This window comes from Castor canadensis, chromosome 10, assembly GCF_047511655.1.
Source record: "Castor canadensis chromosome 10, mCasCan1.hap1v2, whole genome shotgun sequence".
Taxonomy (NCBI): Eukaryota; Metazoa; Chordata; class Mammalia; order Rodentia; family Castoridae; genus Castor; species Castor canadensis.
The window spans coordinates 9,436,867-9,454,432 of record NC_133395.1 but is presented as its reverse complement, the minus strand read 5'-3'; the positions used below and the strand labels follow the sequence as shown (position 1 = coordinate 9,454,432).

General features: G+C 36.6%; 1 protein-coding gene and 1 long non-coding RNA gene across 2 annotated transcripts in view; both read right to left on the bottom strand.

The window, feature by feature from the left end:
- Nucleotides 1-17,566, bottom strand: part of Fgf14 (fibroblast growth factor 14) — a 638,567-nt gene that overhangs the window by 563,802 nt on the left and 57,199 nt on the right. The gene's annotated exons all lie outside the window — the stretch shown is intronic.
- Nucleotides 1-17,566, bottom strand: part of LOC141411428 (uncharacterized) — a 57,920-nt gene extending 40,354 nt beyond the window's left edge. Inside the window, exon 1 of the long non-coding RNA XR_012436156.1 lies at nt 1-17,566. This exon is cut by the window's left edge and continues 36,721 nt beyond it. This is a non-coding gene — a long non-coding RNA (uncharacterized lncRNA).

Genomic DNA, 17,566 nt, shown 5'->3' with positions numbered 1-17,566 from the left:
AAATCCAAATGCCAACAAATAGTGGTTTAATCAAGAAACACCAAACAAAACACTCTCTATGGAAATTATCAAAGGCAGAATACAAGAACATTTCTTGTAAGTAACAGAAGTGAGACTCCAAATAAGAAAGTTGTTGAAAATGTCTGACAAAATCAATACTGATTCACATCATATACTTAAAAATTTGAGTGGTGGAACAAAAAAGACGGTCCCATACAAAAATTTGGAAAAGGTAGTATCACATCTGTTATTGATAACATTGGAAGCTAGAAGACAATGCAGTGATACCGTCAAACTTTTTTTAAAATAACTTTTATTCTATAATTTTACACCAGACAAAATTACCAATCCAGTATGAGGGTGGAATAAAGAAATTTTTAGACATGTGATGTCATAGATTCCCCTTTCCAGAGAAGTCATGACAGAGAGAAAGTCAGATTCTAGAAATAAAGGGTCCCACATGAAAAGGTTAAAGACATTTCTGACATGATAGCATGAACTGCATAGCTCACAGTAAACAAGAATAGAAAAGGAAAGTGCCAAAGTCCTTTTCCATTTTTACTAAGTTGGTAGGTAGGATTAATGACTCTCCAATGAAAGAGTCTACTTGGATTTTAGATAAAAGGTTGTTAGAATTTCAAAAGCACTTGGATCTGTTTAAATCACTAAAATGGGGAGGACAAAAAACCAATAATATCTTCAGATCCCTAGCATGTCTTAGACTTAGAAAAAATTCCAAAAAATTCAGTTAATTTATTATTCTGTCCACTTAAGGCCTTGAATTTCTTGCTAATTCTACTGGAATTGCCCCACCCCCCACTTCATTTGCCATTCTCATAAATATCTTAGAGGGAAGCCATGTAGTTTGGAACTGGAAGCAATTGCTTTTCTTTTTAAGGACTGATTTATATTTACTTACGGATTTATTTATTTTAGCAGTATTGGGGTTTGAACTCAGGACCTCATGCTTGCTAGGCAGGTGCTCTACTATTTGAGCCATGCCCCCAACCTAATTACTTTCATGTGGAAATGTATCTTTGTTTGACAGAGAGAAAAACAACAGTGTAGCTTCTCCTTTGAGCTACATATAGGAAAGTTAGCAATCCTTTGTCTTTACATCCTTCTTCCAGTATGCATGTTCACAGAAACACACACACACACCCCAAAGAAGTTAAAATATCATAGCATCTACAACCAAGATGCACTATTAGCTCATCACTCGTTCTGTCTAACAACCATGTTTCCTAATTCTGAAACAATAATTTGCAGCTAGGATGGCCTTTTATATGTGAAAAAGAATATAGTAAAGTGTCCAACAAACAAACCTTAAAATCAATACGTGAATCAAGAAGGTAGTAGTAAAAACCCAAAACATTTCTTATTAAGATAGCTAAGGCTATTTTAGTTATTAGAAGACAGGGTAATCCATTAAATTGCCAAGATGAATGTACTTTTGTAGGCATCCAGAATCTAATCAAATGGCAAATGGCAATCAGATTGACTTAAAAGAGCAGGTGTGTAGAATGGTTTGGTTAATCAGAAGTATTAATTAATTAAATACTAGGCACTCAGAACTGAATTAGATGTTGATTTTTTTTAAATAAAATGTTTTATAATACATATAATACATAATACAAGAAAACTAAATATGCATTAATTATCAGTAGGGTAGAGTAACCATGAGAAGCTTCATAGAGAGGTATGCTTTTGCTGTGCCTTTGAGACAAAAATTTTAAAAAGCAAAAGGGAAAAAGAAAGATTTCCCAACCCTGGAGAGAAACAAAATTTTGTTTTTGATACTTGTCAAAAGAAAAGTCATCACAGTTAAAGAAACCACTTATCAATTATGCCCAGCCCAAATATTCAAAGCCACCTTGCCAAGGAGTATTATTGCTTCCATTTTCACCTGGGCTATCCATCCTTAAAGAGTCTGAGCCAAGCTAGAAGGGAATTAAGAAGAAGAGAGGTCACTAGGTACCTCCCACACCTTCAAGGGGCCTCATGAGGTACAGTAACTAGGAAAGTTAGGGATCAAGAAAGGTCCCAAAGAAGTGGAGTGGGATGTAATCCAGAATAAAGGTGGAGTGCTTTACAGAGAGGAGAAAATGTTTTCATATGAGACCAGAAAACAATAAGAGAAAAATTCTTTTATTTATGCCAATCAAAAAGCATTCCACTTTGAGGAGACAAATTTAATTTAGAGATCCTGTGTCATTCACAATGACATAAATTAGATTTACAAACTCCATCCATCAGTATCCATCCAACCAGTCACTCATTCAACAAACAGTTTAAGGTGCCGATTGTGTGTTTAAGATAATAGTAAGCTTTGATGGATACAAATATATATATAGTTCCTTCCATTAAAGTGCTGCCGATATGTAATTTAAGACTATTCTTTCCCCCTTCTCCACCCTTTTACTGTCCCTATTATAAGCTCCAAACAAGAAGGCTGGCAAAGCTTCTGTTTGAAATAATTTTATGATTGAGATGGCTACCATCCTACAAGTTTCCATGATGGGGCATTTTTCAAGCACTTTTCATGTCCTTTCTGTGAATAAAAGACAGAATGCTTACATGCAAATATGGTCTTGCTTCTTTTTTTAATTCAAAATTGCAAAATGATTAAAGCCATCTGGCAACAATCATTGACCTATTGAGGAAGAATACCAGAGAGGTGCCATGCAGGGACAGGTGTGTGGACATATTTAGACAGGACTCCCAAGACGATTTGCATTTTTTCTCTGAGTTATTTTCTCTCCCTTGCCTCTGTTGTTAGTATAGCCATAGCTCCATGTTGTCATTCAAACTGAACCTGCTCAATGTGGGGTCTCATAAACTAGGAAAGCAAAAGTCTTGCTAACAAAAGTAATCACAGGCTGGGAATATTCACTCACCTAGTCAAAGTTTCTGCTGATTCAAGTAGAAACTCAGTATTTTCTGATATTTCTAAGACAGTATCTAAAATTTACAAGGCAGTTTTATGCCTTGTCTCTCAGTTCACTGAAGGCTAATTATTCATGTTCTGCAAAGGGGGGGCAACAGACGCAATGAAAATGAGCTGTGGTATTATTCCCAGCCCCAAGCCTGGTCTCTCCAAAATAGTGCCTCCATTAAAGTCCACAGGAAAGGACTCCAGTACAAAAGGCAAAGGAGATATTTTGGAAATGCTTTGCATGAGGTTTTGTACTTCTCTGAATTTTGCCATGAAATCCTACCTAAGTTACTTAACATTCTGGGCTTCTGTTTTTTTAATTTGAATGAAGGTTAAAAAAAAAAAAAGGAAGATGGACAAAATTGAACAGCATCTACTTCAGTAGTTACTCTTAAACTTCCAGACAATGACTAAGTCTGTAGCTATATATAACACCTAGCCTGCTAATACATGACTTTAAATAATTTAAGTAAGTCAAACAATAATCCAGTAATCAAGAGTAGTGATAACAAAGTAACATAGAATTACCCTAAATAGTCATAAGGAAGCCATCCTTAGGAATCGAGCTAAAAATAGCAATGCCTTTTCCATATTTTCTCTCTGATAAATCCCAAACTCATTCAAAATGGGTCAATGGGCCCATTTCAGAAGGCCATTTACATGGTGTTTTTGTTTTTTTGTTATTCTAAAGGTCAAAATTGAGAATTTTGCTATGTTGGTCTTCTTTTCAAAAGTGTGTTCTGCTGAAAGAATCTAAGTGTTGCTACTAATCTGCAATATTTTCAACTACACATTCATACAAAATCAGAAAGTATAACAAGAAAAGCTCAGTGAAACATCCCAAAAGAGAGACAATGTATTTTGAAATTTCTAGCAACACTTTTATGGAGGATACTGTTTCTGAGAATAGACACATTCAACATGTCTCTCAAGTATCAGTGAATCCATTTATAAATCTGTTCAGCCCAGTGCCAGTCAAGGCCCACCACGAGGTAATCACCACACAGAGATGGCAAGAGCTTGGACTCTTGGAGGGAAGAAGTAACTGAACACACAAACTGTGAGGAATGGCTTGAAAGAGCTGTGATATGGGGCAGATTATGAAGATAAAGGAGGGAGTGATCAATTCCAGGGGAGTGAACAGAGACCATACATTCCACACAGACAAAGCTGACTGCACAATAATAGTAAAGAGCCAAGGGCTGTGTTGTCCCAGGCACTGTGAGCTACTCCTTTCAGCTCCAGAGCTGTTTCAAGGGAAAATGTCCAAGGCCTGTTCAGGTAGGACCTGATCTACCAAGCTAAGATGCAGTGGTTCTACCACTGCAGATCTCCATGCAGATAAGTCACATAATCAGATTTGATTGTAGAAAGATAACCACCTGCATGAAGAATGCTTTGGAGGTATGATATTAGATAGTCATATGAGAGTGTTAGCTTTCAAACTAAATTTAAGTGACCTTTTTCTACAAATTCTATTGGTCAACCCTTCAACTAAACATAGCCCTTACATTCATATTGCCGCTATAGAAGCATAAAAGAATCTAAACATATTTTGAAGGTTAATAAGTTTTTTAATATCCTGTTAGATTTCCTTAGCAAGAAAAAGAAAAGCCACTTGGGGCTGGCATTAAGATATGTTTCTTGAGCAATGTTTTTGATCATTCTAACCCAGTCTTTCTCAGACTGCACTATTAAATACAACATGGTGAAGCTTTTGCAGGGAAAAAAATCTCTAATAACCATATTTTCTGTCTTGTTTTTCATATTTTGTCACAGAAAGAATATGGAGTGCTTTTTAAGCTGATTATATAATTCACAGTGAGAGCTGTCCTTAGTTATCAGTAAAATTATTAAGTTAGCAGTAGTAATCCACATACCTTTTTCTACATCTACCAAAACAGAAAAGAATAAAATTCATCACTTATTAAATGATTCTCCATGAATACATTATCCTGTGGCTATAATATTTTTAAATTCCTCATACCTATTAAAAACTAAGTTCAATCACTTAGATGTCAGAATGTTATAAAAAGAAAGATGGATGTCAGACATCTATAGTTCCTATTTAAGATTCCTCCAACTTCTCAAGGAATCTGTATTTAAATAGAATCACTTCCCCAAAGCAACTTACTAAACCAATTAGCCACTGAGATTGTAACACATGTTGCTTATGGATAAAAAATGTCCTTGTTTGCTGACTTAAGCAAAACACTAATTAGATGTATAACAACATAAACAATGTGTATTACTAGAGCAATTACTTGAAAATTGTACATATTAGCAAAAATCAAACTGAATTTCTCTCTAAATAGAATACTGTCCAAGAGTGTTTATTTGTACATTGACTTGGGTTTTGATCACATATTCTTTTCGACAAAGCCTATCAGCTTGGCCCATGTTCTCAGTATTTGAGCACTCACTCATGTTAGCCTCTGGATGTACAAAGAAATCATAGCAAAGTAGGAAGACACACATGAAGGAATCACTGTCATGTCAAGTACAATACCAAATGCTTTGCAAGATGAAGACCTAAGACAGCCATGCATACCAGGATCAAAGAAGGAGTTACAGTCTGATACAGGAGTAAGTACTTTTTTAGGTTAAGATAAGTGCAATGAGTCTTATTTAAGTAGATCTGTATGGTCCAAGGCATGAAACACTGGTGCAATTAGTGTAGAAACTAATGTTTCTGGGACATGAGGTGTGGAATGAAGAGCTGGGGGAGATAGGCTGTGAAACTGATGGGGTTGAGGGTCCTGGGTGTTCATCTAGAACCAATGCATGTGCCTGTCTTACTCTCCTAGAATAGAGTGAGGGGACATTTTACTGAATTCAATGTGAGAATGTTAGTAGTATAGCCTCTGTTTTACGATCTTAGTTTTACTTCTAACTTGCAATGAGCCTCTGAGGAAAATCTTTCCATGTATTTTTTGCCTTTGAGAGATATTCTACCAATCAATAGAGGTGTTCTGAAGAATCAAAAAAGTTAATAAAGAAAACAGTGTTTTGGAAATGACAATATTATTTAAGTGTTATTATTTTAATAATAGTAATTATCATGCATAGAGTGAACCACCTCAAGTGAACAAAAAATAACAAACCCCCATGTTACAGTATATAAGGGCAGAATATATGTATATTTACCTCATGCTATTGTGATTTTATTAAACATGACACTATTTTGTCATATCCTTCCTTTCTTTTTTGAGACCCAGTGTTGTCCCAAGAGAAAAATAATGAAGCAAATAAAAATTACATATTCTCAACCTATCTTTTCTCCCCATTCTTTCCTTTCTCCCTCCAAAGTATACCTTTCTCCCCACTCCTTCCTGAAGTAAAAAACTGAAACCGGTCTTCTTGTATGCCAGTATGGATGTGTTGCTATGGATTTTGCTTTATTTGAGGCATAATGATATTAGACAATGTTAATATCTCCTAGATTATTAAGAAAATGTGAAATCCTCAGGAGTTCATATGCATTCACTAAAAACTTATCATACCAACTCAACCACATTTACATTTATAAAACTCTTACTGGAAAGATAGATTTGAGAATGCTGCAAAGGTATTCTTATTATCAGGATGTCTGGATGGATTTCTCTAGCTCTGCCTTGGGACTAGTGACAGACATTATCAGGAGTATATATCCAAGCTATCCAGTCTGTCTATATTGAATCTATCCAAGTGAATATCAATTAACCACCAATTAATAACCTTAAGCACAGTGCATTGGTTAGTAGTGAATTAATATCCCTAGGACAATGGGGGAATGTAGTATAATGATAACAATGGGACATGTTATGGTGTGACAAGCAGGCTTCTATTACACTTACTACATTTAACACTTCTCTCTATAATTTGGATCAAGTGTCTGTTTACCAAATTTGTGTATGAAAACAGATCCAAGAGGCAAAGATTGAAATATATTTCAGAATTATGCCAACACCATAAATATTGGGTTGAAATCAATAAGATAAAACTATAAATATCAGATTTAGAATTCAAAAAATTAAATTATAGTGTGAAGAAGAGCTATTTTAAAGATGTTGTAAATAAGTATACCCATAAAGTGGAAAGTTATATAGTTATTTGAATGTTATATAACTATGTAACTCTATGTACTAAATAATTATATAACTAACTATAAATAACTCTGCAATTATAGCTTCAAAAGTATAAGCAACACATCCCAAGTCGAACAGCTATGAAGTAATGAATATAAAACCCAGTCAAGCTAAATTCAAATCCTAAACTCTTAAGCACTATGCTACATTGCTTCCCAAAGCAGAATAGAGCTATGTTACAGGCATAAAGAGATATCATAACATATGACAGTATACAGATACGCAATATATCTCTGTGTATATACACACTCACGGTATATACACATATACATATACACATACATATTACATATAATCTGTGCATATCTTTGCACACATAAAAATATACGTGGCTCATGGGAAAATTCTTTCAGGTTATAAAATTTTAACACTGGGTGTTTCTGGATGATGTATGGCTTTATTTAGTGATTTTAAATTGTTTTTTATTTGAATTTCTAGTTTTTTTATAATGATCATATATTGCTGGTATAATTAAAGTACATCATGAGAAAACCTGAGGCAATAACATTAATTAGAATTGTAGCATGAATCAGCATTGTTTCTCAGGTGCCAAAATCATTAAAGTAGTCCTGAGGTATTCTAGAGAGGGACTGTACCTGAATAGGAAGAGAAAACTTCCTTGTTTTTGTGCGATTTCCAGAGCACTGTATGCAATAGAACATCCAAAAGTGGGTAGCCAGAGTGTTACAAGGTCTGCAGATGAATGTCCTCTAAAGCAAAGCTAAGAAACTGAGAAGAGCTTAGAGACTGTTAAAAACAATGGGGGAAAATAAAGGAGAGATGTGACCATGGCGGTCAACATAGGAAAGTTTAGAAGCAGGGGTTTTTTATTTATTTTTTTTTTAGTGTTATTCAAAAGAGCACATAGGTTAAATGGACCCACCAGTCATTAAATATTGAGGTCTTTCCAGGTGCCACCTTTATGCTTGACATCAATGACTTACAAAGGCCCAAGAAATGGTCACTGTCCTCACAGAACTCACAGACCAGTGAGTGGTTCACCAGACTATTACAAATAATTACTACACTATGCATCATGTCCTGCAAAGGAAGAACACCTGGCATGGTGGTTTGGCTGGGTGTCATGGAAGACCCTGTAATACCTTACAGGGTAGTGAGGTGAACACCTGAAGCCAGGTGACCTCGGCAAAGAGGTCACCCAGCTTGCAAAGACAGAAGATGACTTCACAGTGTGCAGAGAGGGCGAGCCTGTTGCAGAAATCAATGAATTCCATGCTCACTGTCGCATAAAGAGCCATCATTCCTAACAGGGCTTGCAAACCAAAGGGCTCTGGCCACAAAACACACCCAAAGTGAATATGCTGCAAGATCCAGAGTGACAAACTACCAGATGATTTACCAGGGTCACCTCTTTAAGGATAATCAGGCTCACGGAAAACAGGTGGCATAAGAGAGGAAATAGTCTACTTTTGACCAAAAATTAGAATGTGATTCTGTCTTGTCACAGATAGGGGGTTCTTTAGGAACTTGCATCAAAGGAAATGGACACATAAAAACATAAACAAGGGTCAATCTATAGCCATTAAAAATCATTTTAGGAACTAAGATAGAAGATAGGATACAGCAATATGTCTAGAATCTACATAACTCTAAGTATGCATTTTTGGGTAATGAAAAGCAATCTGATAAGGACATCACACGAGGATGTGCGAGTGGGCAAGAAATTCACAGATAAGCTTTGATGTGGGCAAGTGTAAAATTATACATTTATGTAAAATAATTCAAATGTCCCCTATAGAAAAATGAGTTCCAAGAAATTAGTTATAGCTCAGAAGAGGCTCTGAATGTCAGATATATTTACTAAAAATATGTTACTATTGTCAAAACAGCATATAAAATGCTCAATAACCCAAAATGATTGACAAGTATGGTGCATTTAGATAGCCCACCCTTAGGGAACAGGTTTCTTAAGACAGGCAGCTGTAAAGGACACAGTATGAGGAACACTGAGTCTCACACATGCTGAAGCACAGAAAAAATACACCCAATGAAAGAAAAAATGAAAAAAAGAGGCATTTTCCCTTCATCCATTAGTATAAAATGGGAATTAAGGAAGACAACCAAGGACCACAGGCAGCAAGAAATGCAAACATTAAAAAGTAAGAACAAATGTAACAAGTAAGGGTAGCAAGTCAGAACATAAAGAGAACCACAGAGATACTGAAGAAAGGGCCAACATCAAATAGTGTCACAGGTACTTCTAGAACAGTGGTTCTCAAAATGTGGTCTCTTTGAGATGAATAAGCATCACCTGGAACTAAGAAGAAATTCAAAGTCTTTCTCAGGCCTTGCCTCAGTTTTATGGGATTAGAAACTTTGGTTACCCATAGTCTGTATTTTAATGAGCTCTCCAGGTGATTCTGACATACATTTGTTTGGAAACCACTACTGTAGAAGATAAAAGGTTCCAGAAAACTTAAGGAGACACCCACCAAGGGCTGAGTGATTACCTGAGAAGAGGGGTCTGCATGGGGGCCTCATTGGAAAATCATTCATTTCTCTCCAAACTTTTTTACATTTCTTTTGCAAAATGGTACTTCTTACAAAGCAATCCTCTTTTGCTATAAACTTAAACCACGTTTCTACCCTAAGATAACGCCTCCCAATGGCCTTATCCAGACCACTGGTTCTCAGTTTTGGGAATTATGCCCCTTGGAGAGCATATGTCAAAGTGGGAGACATTTTTGCTTGCCAAAACTGAAAAGCTGCCATGGGACTAATAGTGTCTGTTAGGTAGAGGACACTGCTAAACAGTGTCCAATTCACAGGACAACTGCCCCCATGATAAAGAACTCCACAGCTCAAAATGTCAGTAGTGTTGCTATTAAGAAACCATGACTGATGTCAGTTGCCTGGGGAGGAGGGGGTGCGGAATCACATCAGACAAAATCTATGGGCTTCTCCATTCCCCCAGCCAAAATTGATTCCACTAATACTTTAAAAATCGTGGTTCCATTGATAAAGTCAATTTCCCTTTCTACACAAAGCTTTCCATATCTGCCCTCCATCTAGTCAACTTAATCACATGTGACTTTTCTTAGGTGACACAGCCCTCTGAGCTGCATTGTCCAGATCAAAAAATGAAAGTAACATTCATTTTCATTACTTAAAAATCCCCAAAGCGAATAGATGTCATGTTCTTAGTTTATCTTTTTGACTTGAACATGTTGCACAAACACATTAAGAACATTTCCATAATAATGCCACTTGGTGGGGAGTCATAAAATCTATAAATTTTAGTTCCACAAAGATAATAAAAATACCTGTCTCTACAGAAATAGTTTTCACTTTTAAATTTTTATCAATAGAACTTTCAAAGTCAGGAAGCTGAGAGCTGAATTTTTCTCGGGAGAAAGTTTAAAACCCTAAACACGTTTGGTTCCTTCGTTGTACCTAAATATAACAATTATGAACCCACAGGTCTAAGTACAAATTCTGAGTACCAGATGGAGATCATGGGATAACAAGTCTGTAAAGTATTTTACAAGTTCTATTTTCACTAATCAGTAGTCTTATAGAAATGCTAGATTCTATTTTCCTATTTCAGAGTAAAAAAAAATATGAAGAGAAAGAAAAAAAAACAAAGCAAATACACACAATTATGACCTGCTACCTTCAAATACACACCAAGAAGAAAAAGGAGACCAGAGTGACTATGGGCTATGGTAACCTATTACAACACATACATGTGACAACATTTATTATTGATGAATTGATACCATATTTACCCAAGTGCTATATGATAGCACATAGCTGTTAATTTATCAGTGATCATTTTCATCTGAACACAGAGGCTGCCCCCAAATGCTACCAAAACCATCCATCCTCAAAAATTCATGTCTCCACCTGGTAGAGATGAACCAATGTGGGTTGTAATACACATGTGCATGGAAGCAATGCTAGAAATCTGTCTGTATAGCTGTTTTTATCTCAACTAGCAAAAACACTATGCCTTTCTTATTATCTCTTATGATTTCTCTTCAACAAAATCAGAAAACAAGAGGGTGGAAGAGGTTCAGCCCAGAAGTGGGGTGGTGGGCAGGGAAGGTGGCCCAAACAATGTATACACATGTGAGTAAATGTAAAAACAATAAAATAAAAATAAATAAAATGTATGTTTCTGCCAAAAGGAGAAAAAAATCACCTCTCCAAAGTACTTACAGAAAGAACCTCCAAGCATTCTAAACATTATCATTAGAGCTCATTTGGAATATTGGCAGATTGCATCTCTACATTTCCAGCCCAAGCAGAAATTCTGAACATGGTTCATTTTACCACTGCTATTTTCCTGTCTCTGGGTAGTTAACATATCTCCCTTAGCAAGTTGCAGAACTTATCTGGACAGTAAGTTATAGCAAAAATCAAGCTGCCTGTCATGGCCTTTATACAGAACACATGTGGGGGCCAACAGGCAGTTGACAACCTTCCAGGTACTCTGGTATAAAGCAAAGATACGGGAATTCAAAAGAAGCCAGGCAGGAATAACAAAGTTTACATAAACAAGGTAAAGAGAAGCATAAGATCCCACTGTATTTCACAGACATTTCCCTCAAATGCACACTCAACTTATATACACCTTCTACATTCGAACCTTCAGTAGCCACTGCTTCCCTCTCACCACATTCAAGGTCAATCCAACCTAACTTGCTTCAGCAAGATTCTCCTCATCTGAGGTTGAAAATTTTGCATCAGCACCACTTTTGCTCCTTTCCATCCCATGTGCCATACTCTGCTCCTTCTGTCCCTGACAGCTCCTGGGCTCCCAAACTTCTACTTCAGACTTCTCTTTAATCCCTTCTTCTTTCCACTTCTCTCCCAACTCTTGCATTAGGAAAACCACTCTTCCTCACTTCTCAATCTTTCTTCATATTTCTTTAATACATGAGTCCAAAAAGATCCTGATTTTGTATAAAGTACAGCAACACTCCCCTTTTCTATAGGAATATGTTCCCTGAGCACAGGGAATGCCTAAAACCATGGATAGTACCAAACCCTATATATACTATTTTTCCAACACATATAAACTGATGATAAAATTTAAAATTTAGGTACAGTAAGAGAATAACAACAATTAATAATAAAGCATAACAATTATAACAATTGCTTCTGGGTGAGTCTGTCATGAGGGTGATGTTGGGTTATCAACTGGCATAGCAGTCATCTCCAGGCTTGACACAGAGGATCCCCTTCTGACGTGGCTCACTCACAGGGCTTCTGGCAGGATCCTTCATTTGCCACCTTGCGGGCCTTTCCACAGACTGCCTGAGCATCCTTCAGACATGACAGCTGGCTTCTCCCCAGTGAATGAACCCAGGAGAAAAGGAAGAAAGGGAGTCAAGCTGCACTTTGTCATCCAGTCTCCAAAATCACACTCAGTCATTTCTGCTGTTTTTTCCTTCTCCTCCTTCTCTTTTCTACTCATTAAAAGTAAGTCAGTCACTAAATCCAGCCCAAGCTAAAGGGAGAAGAATTAGTTCCACCATTTGAAGGATGTGTTGAAGAATTTCTGGACATATTTCAAAGCACCACATTAAGCAAGTCTTGAATGCAAGTTCTACTTAGGACACATTATTTCCATAGAGAAATATGTTCTGCAATCTATTTGCAAGCAAATGCTTAAAACAAAGTGGAAAGGGAGATAATGTATGACTATGGTCGGGAAGTCGCCAAGTACTATCACATGTTATTGAGACTCGTTCAACACTTGTTGAAAGCTACAAGTTCATAGATTTCACCATTAGAAAATATTCCCTTCCTTTGGGGGCAGTTTTCTCCATCCTTCCTTGTAAACATGCTAGCCATAACACTTCTGAAACCCAAGGTGATTGTAAAATAACTGCAGAAAGAATAGCTTAGAGAAAAGACACAGATGAATAATGGGGGCTGGAATGCCTAGCTTTTAACCTACCTTCAGTTAATTCAAGAGCACAAGTAAGGAAACCATGTTTCTCAGTAAAAGCAGCTTTTAAGCTCCCATTTTATACATACACACACACACAAACACCTCCAAAACTTGGAACTATAGGATATCTACAGTATTCTATAGAAAATAAAAGATTACATGATTCACCAATGAAAATCTAAAGGAAATTTTAGCTACTAAAGATACAAGTTGCTTTAACAGCTTATAAATCTTATCTACATTTACTCATACACAAGTACAAGTCCACCATCAGCCACAGTAATCCAGGGCTTCTATAAGATACAGTTAGTAAGAGAACAATCAGTCTTCAGAAGATAATATTTTCCTCTGTCAATATTCTCTCTCATAACAGATTGCTCTAATTCCCACCTCTCCTTCTCAATCCCTTTACATATCTGTGCTGTCCTGAAAGAAAAGAAGGTGCCTAGAACCAAAAGAATTCAGATTGTTTTCCTCCTCTATCAATGCCACATGCAAGAATGTAGCCTACACTGTAAAGTGTCTTGTCTGAAACAACTGGAATCCAAGGAATAGTTCATGAGGAGCAGAACCATGACATCTAAAAAGAAAATCAACATACCTAATAGGAAGGTATACTTGACCCACATGAAAAAATGTCAGACAAAACCCATGACAGCAGAGGGACATGAAAAATAACAACATTCAGTTTGCTGACATACTGCTTGTTCTTCTCTTTCTCAAGTGAATTCTTTGCTGGCTCTCCTTCACCATCCAAGTCTTCACTACTGATGTCATGCAAAGTTCTGTGTATGGTCCTCTTCTCATCTGAAGTGCTTTCCCAGGTGGTCTCATCACCTCCCAGGGCTTCAGTACCAGCTAACTGTGATCACTCCAGAACTGTGCCTCACTCAGGCCCCTCTCCTAGCCTCTGACACATATATCCAATAGCAAACTTTGACCTCAAACTCAAAATGTCCTAAACCAAGAGCAACTATTCTCTCCATTCTATCCATGTCTGGGTACAATTCCACTAAATTCATGCTTCCCACTCCCACCTCCACTCTCTCTATATTGAGTCAATCACCAATTCACTCCCACTTTACTTTCTTGCAAAGTAGCTGGACCTCTTCAATCCATCCCCACTTTCTGGACCTCATCACCTCCCACTTGGACTATTGATTGCAAGCAGCTCTTAATTGCCTGTTCCCTTCCCACATTCCTGACCCTTCAAATCCTTTCTTCACATTACAACTAAAGGGTTTTTTTCTAATTATGCTAGGCATTTATTTCAAATTCTTCCTTGGTTTCCATTTCTACCACCAGACAGAGTCTAAATTCATTTTCATAGTTATTCAAGGCCTATTTTGACTTCATTCTACTTTGATGTCTTTCTACTTTCTTCCCACTCTTAGCCCAACTCCACAACCATGTGAAGTTTATATACTTCACCAACATTGTTGAAAGAATCATTTGCAATTCTCCTGACATATTGTGTTGGCTACATACCTCTGTGCCTATTGTTCTTTAGAGAGAAAGTCTTTTCCTTCTCACTTATTTGCAAAACCTGCTCATCCTTCAAGACCTAGCTTAAAGGTTACCTTATCTGTAAAAGCTTGCTTTACCTCTCCTCACATCCCAGCCACTGCTGATCCCATCCTTCTGAGTGCCATCCTGATCCATAGTCCTACATATTTTTCTCACTATAATGTAACTCTTTTCCTTTGCCACAGCCTTGAGAAATAGATTCATGCCTTTTCCATCTTTGTATTCCCAAAGTCTAAGACCACCTACTGCTCTAAGGGACGGAATAAAGTTTGTTGAATGACAGGTGAATGAAGAAAGAAGCAGAATGCTGCAATAATAACAGAACAATAAACTAACATGTTTTCTAACATAGATTCTAACAAAGCATGGACTTACAGAGTTCACAACAAAGGAATAAATGTATTTGGCATTTTAAATCCCATCAACACAATGTTCAATGAAATGTACATATTATAGTATTTCACAGGTATTAGTGAAACCATAATACCAAAGGCCTCTGTCTAAAGTTGCTTGGATTCTAGTGACACATCCCAAAGAATAAGTTAAGTGGGTGAGTTAAGTATAAACTATACAGGGTGCTGCTGTCTTGTTGAGGCCTCTCCCAGGGGGGGATTCCTGGAAAGTTATATATTCATCACTGGTGGGAGTTGAGCTTCAATAAAGAGGAAGTGCTTGATTCTGACCACCCCCTTCCAGCCTTTTATGAGACAGGAAGGAGATGTGAAATCACTACCCAAACTAACATAATTTGCATGTCCCACCAAATTTAGACAACATGAATTTTTCTGTAGAAGGAATAAATTGTAAGTGATATACTGCCATTGTTATAAAGTTATAATATATTGACAGTGTAAGCCAAAAATCTCATTCAATGTACTTTAAATGGAACACATTTGAATTCATTTACACTAGTTATTTCTTAAGATTAATTTTTATAAAATCTATAGAAAGTATTCATGCCAATTCAATAAAATAATACAAAACAAATTATTTTACAATTAATTCAGTTCTTAAGAGTTTTGCTCCCTCTCAGGTAACAACCTATGCCATTAAGGTCTCAGGCCACTTTGCACAGGTAGAGTGACAGTTGAGTTAGCACAAAGTCTCCACCTCTTGTGGACATCAATTGTAATGCTACTTAGAAGTCACTTGCTAGGGATTATTATATTTAGAACTTTGCACAAAATAGTTTGACTATCTAATACTAGGTTATAACAGATGTATAAGAGGAAAACCAGAGAAAAAGAAAGTAATGAATATTTCAACAAAGGTCCAAGAAAGGAGACTTTAATCTCCTCGCTGAGAAGCAATTGAAACATCTTGGCTATCTCAGTAGAATAAATCATAAAGCTATATCCAGAAAATATTCCCTCTTCCTCTTCCTTAACACAACTCTTTGCTCCATTAAAAGTGAGATGTTTTTAAACCCAATCATGTAACCTTCAATAAGAGGGAAGAGTTTCTTCCATGAGAGGAATAAATCTGAAGCAATCAGACATAAACCTAGAACTTCAGAGCCTTTGTATTTGCCTAATCTTTAAAAGCATACTATTCAGAAAAGCAATTCCTACCTGCTGCCTGGCAAAAGTATAGTGAGGGGTAATCAATAAATTAACTGTATTAGCCATGTAGAGTTTGTTAAGTTTCCCCACCAGAAAGTTGTATGTTACATAAAATCTGTTGTGACTAATGGGAAACCTTGAAAATTTGCTAAATGGCTCTATATACAGAAAAACCAGGTCACACTGTCCAGTGTCCCACTGAATCACACCATTGTGGAACAACCCAATTTTCTATAGGAAGAGACCAATTGAATAATTATTTTATTACTTTAATTGCCATTCATTTTATGATTTATATGGAAAAGATTCATATGATGGAATACTCAGCAACTATTTTTTAAAAAATGAACTAAGTATCAATATCCTGACATGGACTTCTGAAATGGAAAGAGAAAGATATTTATAGTTTATTAAGTGAAAAAATATATCAGAACAAAATGTAAAGTATAATTTTACTCTAATGTATACATATATATATATATACATATATATATATGGAGAGAGAGAATAAAGTTCATATCTGTAGATCTTAAATATCTGGAAAGTTCTGTTCTTACTATTAAAAATAATACTTATCTCTAGGAAGTGGTAGAGAAGCAAGGTCCAGGTATATTCTTTAAATCACAAACCTGAGCTGTTTGATGTTAACATAGACTTCTTTCATTATAATATTTTAAAGGGCAGTGCCCTAATTCTTACCCCTAGAAGATTCCTCATATACCATCAAGGCCACCAGGTGTGTGCCTCCAAGAGCATGAACTGTACATCATACTTACAGCATGCAATCCTTAGGTATAATGACTCTTCATTATGTACACGTAAGATCTCATCCATGAAGATCAGGACCACACCTGCACACATACTGCAGAGCCTCTGAGGTGGTACCCACTGGTCTATTCTGACAGGTCTACTCTGTCAGGATACAGAGAAGTTCTAACAATAGCAGTAGACAAGTATCCAGAAATAGATACAGAGTTTAATTCTAGAAGTCTTATTCTCTCTGCAAAGAAAGCAACTCAATGTAGCAGTTAAAACAGAATGTTCTGCAGTCAGGGTACTCAAATTCAAATCCTGCACCCACCAGCTATTAGCTTGGGGACTTAGAGCAAGTTATTTCTTTGTGCTTCAGTTCTATAGCCTGCAAAACATGCCCAGTGATAGGAACATTGAAGTGTTTGAATGAGTTAGTGCTGATGAAATGCTCAGAGCAGTGCCTGAAACACAAGTGTTTAATAAGTGTCACTTTTTGCTAGTGTTCTTGTCTCTATATGAGTAGACCGTGGGGGCTGGTATTACTGAAAATGGACTAACTGATTGGATCCACTTTATAAATGTTTTGGACTGGCCAAGTTCAGACAGAAACATGCACCCAATAGGAAAAGGGGACTAGGAACTAGAGAAAAGGTTAGATCAAAAAGAATTAACATAGAAGGTAACACACACGCACAGGAAATCAATGTGAGTCAATGCCCTGTATAGCTATCCTTATCTC